Raw genomic sequence first — 6,084 nt, 5'->3', positions numbered from 1 at the left:
CAAAGTGTTGCTGAGATGTGAGCTCACTTTCTTTATTACAGCACCCCTAGAGGCCAAATGAGACCACTTTCCTTCATGTCCTCACAATCAGCTAATATGTCCCTGTACCAAGTTTGGACTTCATACACCGAAGTGTTGCTGAGATACGAGCTCACTTCCTGTATTACAGCGCCCCCTATAGAGGCCAAATGATGCCAATTTCCTACTGTGTCCTCACAATCAGGTTCCATGTCCCTGTACCAAGTTTGGACTTCATACATTATCGTGTGTCCGAGATGTTAGCCCACTTCCTGTTTTGCAGCTTCATAGCCATATTTGATTGGCTGTCACGGGCAAACAAAAATGAAATTGAAAAATCTGACAAGTATCGTTTGTGCGGCTCGGGCAGAAGATCGATCATCTCCGCCAAGTTCTGTGAAAATCGGATGAAATTTGTAACCGCTGAAACTTTTCGTAGAGTTTGGACCAAATCCAATATGGCGGAGGTCCAATATGGCAGAAAGTGACGGGATAGGAGTCGATGAACTCGGGATGGTCCAAGGATTCAGAAGCTACCTCAATTGTGAAAATCAGACAAAAGAGTCAAGGATCACACGCATGAACGCATGTCCAGCATTAAACTGGTGGTGGCGCTAGTGTGTTCAATGTATATGCATGAAAATTGGTGTGAGTGATTGGGACAATGTCCTGACTAATGGTATCGAGTTTTGTTATGTTAACTCAAAGCGTCACCTAGATGTTTGTCCACTTCCCGTTTGGCGTCCTCGTCACCATATTTGATTGGCTGTCACGGGCAAACAAAAATGAAATTGAAAAATCTGACCAGTATCTTTTGTGCGGCTCGGGCAGAAGATCATCTCCAACAAGTTTCGTGAAAATCTGAGGAAATTTGTAACCGCTGAAACTTTTCGTAGAGTTTGGACTAAATCCAATATGGCGGAGGTCCAGTATGGCCAAAAGTGACGTAATAGGGGTCAATCAACTCAAGTCAGTCCAGGGATTCCAATGGTGCTTAATTTGTGAAAATCGAACACACCGTTCAATTGTTACATGCGTAAATGTGAGTCCAGATTCGACCTATTGGTGGCGCTAGAGTGTTCGGCATAGAGCTTTGTAAATTCGTGAGAGTGATCATGGGACGGTCCTGAATCAGGGCGCTAAATTTCATAATAATAATGACTTGCAAATACCTTTCAACCCAGCTTTTCAACTTTCAGCCAAACTTTGACCTGTTGGTGGCGCTAGACGGCTGGGTTTAGAGGTCCGTAAATGAGTGTGAGTGGTCAGTGGAGTGTCCCGAAACTTTCTGGCAAAAAATCTGCACTTTTTAGCCAGGCGTTCTATGGGCTGCCATAGACTCCAATGGCAGAAGTGTAATAATAATAATAAATATAGCTGCAAGCAGCAATGCGGGGGCCTAGCAGAGCGCTATAGCAGGAATGGCGTTGCCACGGCATGAGCAAGCACTCACAGCAAAAGGCCAAATTACACCAATGTCCTTGTGCGTTCTCACAATCAGCTACCATGTCCCTCTACCAAGTTTGGACTTCATACACCAAAGTGTTGCTGAGATGTGAGCTCACTTTCTTTATTACAGCACCCCTAGAGGCCAAATGAGACCACTTTCCTTCATGTCCTCACAATCAGCTAATATGTCCCTGTACCAAGTTTGGACTTCATACACCGAAGTGTTGCTGAGATACGAGCTCACTTCCTGTATTACAGCACCCCCTATATAGGCCAAATGATGCCAATTTCCTGCTGTGTCCTCACAATCAGATACAAAGTCCCTGTACCCAGTTTGGACTTCATACATTAAAGCGTCTCCGAGATGTTAGCCCACTTCCTGTTTTGCGGCTTCATGGCCATATTTGATTGGCTGCCATAGGCCAATAAAGTGGAATCTGAAAAATCTGACAAGTATCGTTTGTGCGGCTCGGTCTGAAGATCATCTCTGCCAAGTTCTGTGAAAATCAAATGAAATTTGTGACCGCTGAAACTTTTCGTAGAGTTTAGACCAATTCCAAAATATGGCGATGGTCCAATATGGCAGAAAGTGACGGGATAGGAGTCGATGAACTCGGGATGGTCCAAGGATTCAGACGCTACCTCAATTGTGAAAATCAGACAAAAGAGTCAAGGATCACGCGCATAAACGCATGTGCAGCATTAAACTGGTGGTGGCGCTAGTGTGTTCAATGTATATGCATGAAATTTGGTGTGAGTGATTGGGACAGTGTCCTGACTAATGGTCTCGAGTTTTGTTATGTTAACTCAAAGCGTCACCTAGATGTTTGTCCACTTCCTGTTTGGCGTCCTCGTCACCATATTTGATTGGCTGTCACGGGCAAACAAAAATGAAATTGAAAAATCTGACCAGTATCGTTTGTGCGGCTCGGGCAGAAGATCATCTCCAACAAGTTTCGTGAAAATCTGAGGAAATTTGTAACCGCTGAAACTTTTCGTAGAGTTTGGACTAAATCCAATATGGCGGAGGTCCAGTATGGCCAAAAGTGACGTAATAGGGGTCAATCAACTCAAGTCAGTCCAGGGATTCCAATGGTGCTTAATTTGTGAAAATCGAACACACCGTTCAATTGTTACATGCGTAAATGTGAGTCCAGATTCGACCTATTGGTGGCGCTAGAGTGTTCGGCATAGAGCTTTGTAAATTCGTGAGAGTGATCATGGGACGGTCCTGAATCAGGGCGCTAAATTTCATAATAATAATGACTTGCAAATACCTTTCAACCCAGCTTTTCAACTTTCAGCCAAACTTTGACCTGTTGGTGGCGCTAGACGGCTGGGTTTAGAGGTCCGTAAATGAGTGTGAGTGGTCAGTGGAGTGTCCCGAAACTTTCAGGCAAAAAATCTGCACTTTTTAGCCAGGCGTTCTATGGGCTGCCATAGACTCCAATGGCAGAAGTGTAATAATAATAATAAATATAGCTGCAAGCAGCAATGCGGGGGCCTAGCAGAGCGCTATAGCAGGAATGGCGTTGCCACGGCATGAGCAAGCACTTACAGCAAGAGGCCAAATTACACCAATGTCTTTGTGCGTTCTCACAATCAGCTACCATGTCCCTCTACCAAGTTTGGACTTCATACACCAAAGTGTTGCTGAGATGTGAGCTCACTTTCTTTATTACAGCACCCTTAGAGGCCAAATGAGACCACTTTCCTTGCATGTCCTCACAATCAGCTAATATGTCCCTGTACCAAGTTTGGACTTCATACACCGAAGTGTTGCTGAGATACGAGCTCACTTCCTGTATTACAGCGCCCCCTATAGAGGCCAAATGATGCCAATTTCCTACTGTGTCCTCACAATCAGGTTCCAAGTCCCTGTACCAAGTTTGGACTTCATACATTATCGTATGTCCGAGATGTTAGCCCACTTCCTGTTTTGCGGCTTCATCGCCATATTTGATTGGCTGTCACGGGCAAACAAAAATGAAATTGAAAAATCTGACAAGTATCGTTTGTGCGGCTCGGTCTGAAGATCTTCTCCGCCAAGTTCTGTGAAAATCGGATGAAATTTGTAACCGCTGAAACTTTTCGTAGAGTTTGGACCAAATCCAATATGGCGGAGGTCCAATATGGCAGAAAGTGACGGGATAGGGGTCGAGGAACACGGGATGGTCCAAGGATTCAGACGCTACCTCAATTGTGAAAATCAGACAAAAGAGTCAAGGATCACGCGCATGAACGCATGTGCAGCATTAAACTGGTGGTGGCGCTAGTGTGTTCAATGTATATGCACGAAAATTGGTGTGAGTGATTGGGACAGTGTCCTGACTAATGGTCTCGAGTTTTGTTATGTTAACTCAAAGCGTCACCTAGATGTTTGTCCACTTCCTGTTTGGCGTCCTCGTCACCATATTTGATTGGCTGTCACGGGCAAACAAAAATGAAATTGAAAAATCTGACCAGTATCGTTTGTGCGGCTCGGGCAGAAGATCATCTCCAACAAGTTTCGTGAAAATCTGAGGAAATTTGTAACCGCTGAAACTTTTCGTAGAGTTTGGACTAAATACAATATGGCGGAGGTCCAGTATGGCCAAAAGTGACGTAACAGGGGTCAATCAACTCAAGTCAGTCCAGGGATTCCAACGGTGCTTAATTTGTGAAAATCGAACACACCGTTCAATTGTTACATGCGTAAATGTGAGTCCAGATTCGACCTATTGGTGGCGCTAGAGTGTTCGGCATAGAGCTTTGTAAATTCGTGAGAGTGATCATGGGACGGTCCTGAATCAGGGCGCTAAATTTCATAATAATAATGACTTGCAAATACCTTTCAACCCAGCTTTTCAACTTTCAGCCAAACTTTGACCTGTTGGTGGCGCTAGACGGCTGGGTTTAGAGGTCCGTAAATGAGTGTGAGTGGTCAGTGGAGTGTCCCGAAACTTTCGACGAAAAAATCTGAACTTTTTAGCCAGGCGTTCTATGGGCTGCCATAGACTCCAATGGCAGAAGTGTAATAATAATAATAAATATAGCTGCAAGCAGCAATGCGGGGGCCAAGCAGTGCGCAATAGCAGGAATGGCATTGTCATGCTATGAGCAAGCACTCACAGCAATTGATTGCAATTGGATAAAGAATGGCTGAGAAATAAGCTCATTTACTTTGTTACAGCGCCCCTAGAGGCCAAATTTCACCAATGTCCTTGTGCGTTCTCACAATCAGCTACCATGTCCCTCTACCAAGTTTGGACTTCATACACCAAAGTGTTGCTGAGATGTGAGCTCACTTTCTTTATTACAGCACCCCTAGAGGTCAAATGAGACCACTTTCCTTGCATGTCCTCACAATCAGCTAATATGTCCATGTATCAAGTTTGGACTTCATACAACGAAGCGTTGCTGAGATATGAGCCCACTTCTTGTATTATAGCGCCCCCTATAGAGGCCAAATGATGCCAATTTCCTACTGTGTCCTCACAATGAGGTACCAAGTCCCTGTACCAAGTTTGGACTTCATACATCAAAGCGTTGCTAAGATAGGAGCTCACTTCCTGTATTGCAGCGCCCCCTATAGAGGCCAAATTATTCCAATTTCCTAGTGCGTCATCATAATCAGGTAACAGGTCCTTATACCAAGTTTGGACTTTTTACACCGAAGCGTTGCTGAGATACAAGCTCACTTCCTGTATTACAGCGCCCCCTATAGAGGCCACATGATACCAATTTCGTAGTGTGTCCTCACAATCAGATAGCAAGTCCCCATACCAAGTTTGGACTTCATACATTAAAGCATAGCCGAGATGTTAGCCCACTTCCTGTTTGGCGGCTTCGTCACCGTATTTGATTGGCTGTCACGGGCAAACAAAATTGAAATTGAAAAATCTGGCAAGTATCTTTTGTGCGGCTCGGGCAGAAGATCATCTCCGCCAAGTTCCGTGAAAATCAGATGAAATTTGTAACCGCTGAAATTTTTCGTAGAGTTTGGACTAAATCCAATATGGCGGAGGTCCAATATGGCGGAAAGTGACTGGATAGGAGTCGATGAACTCGGGATGGTCCAAGGATTCAGACGCTACCTCTATTGTAAAAATCAGACAAAAGAGTCAAGGATCACGCGCATGAACGCATGTCCAGCATTGAACTGGTGGTGGCGCTAGAGTGTTCAATGTATATGCATAAAAATTGCTGTGAGTGATTGGGACAGTGTCCTGACTAATGGTATCGAGTTTTGTTATGTTAACTCAAAGAACCACGGAGATGTTAGTCCACTTCCTGTTTGGCGGCTTCATCGCCATATTTGATTAGCTGTCACGGGCAAACAAAAATGAAATTGAAAAATCTGACTAGTATCTTTTGTGCGGCTCGGGCAGAAGATCATCTCCGCCAAGTTTCGTGAAAATCGGATGAAATTTCTGACCGCTGAAACTTTTCGTAGAGTTTGGACTAAATCCAATATGGCGGAGGTCCAATATGGCAGAAAGTGACGTAATAGGGGTCATTGAACTTAGGTCGGTCCAGGGATTCCAACGGTGCCTGATATGTGAAAATCGGACGCACCGTTCAATTGTCACATGCGTGAATGCAATCCAGGTTCGACCCATTGGTGGCGCTAGAGTG

Source organism: Alosa pseudoharengus, unplaced genomic scaffold, assembly GCF_046254945.1.
Source record: "Alosa pseudoharengus isolate Yale_2024_CS ecotype anadromous, Long Island Sound unplaced genomic scaffold, YU_APseudo_1.1 YU_APseudo_1.1_scf_21, whole genome shotgun sequence".
Taxonomy (NCBI): domain Eukaryota; kingdom Metazoa; phylum Chordata; class Actinopteri; order Clupeiformes; family Clupeidae; genus Alosa; species Alosa pseudoharengus.
Note: the sequence above shows the minus strand (reverse complement) of the source record.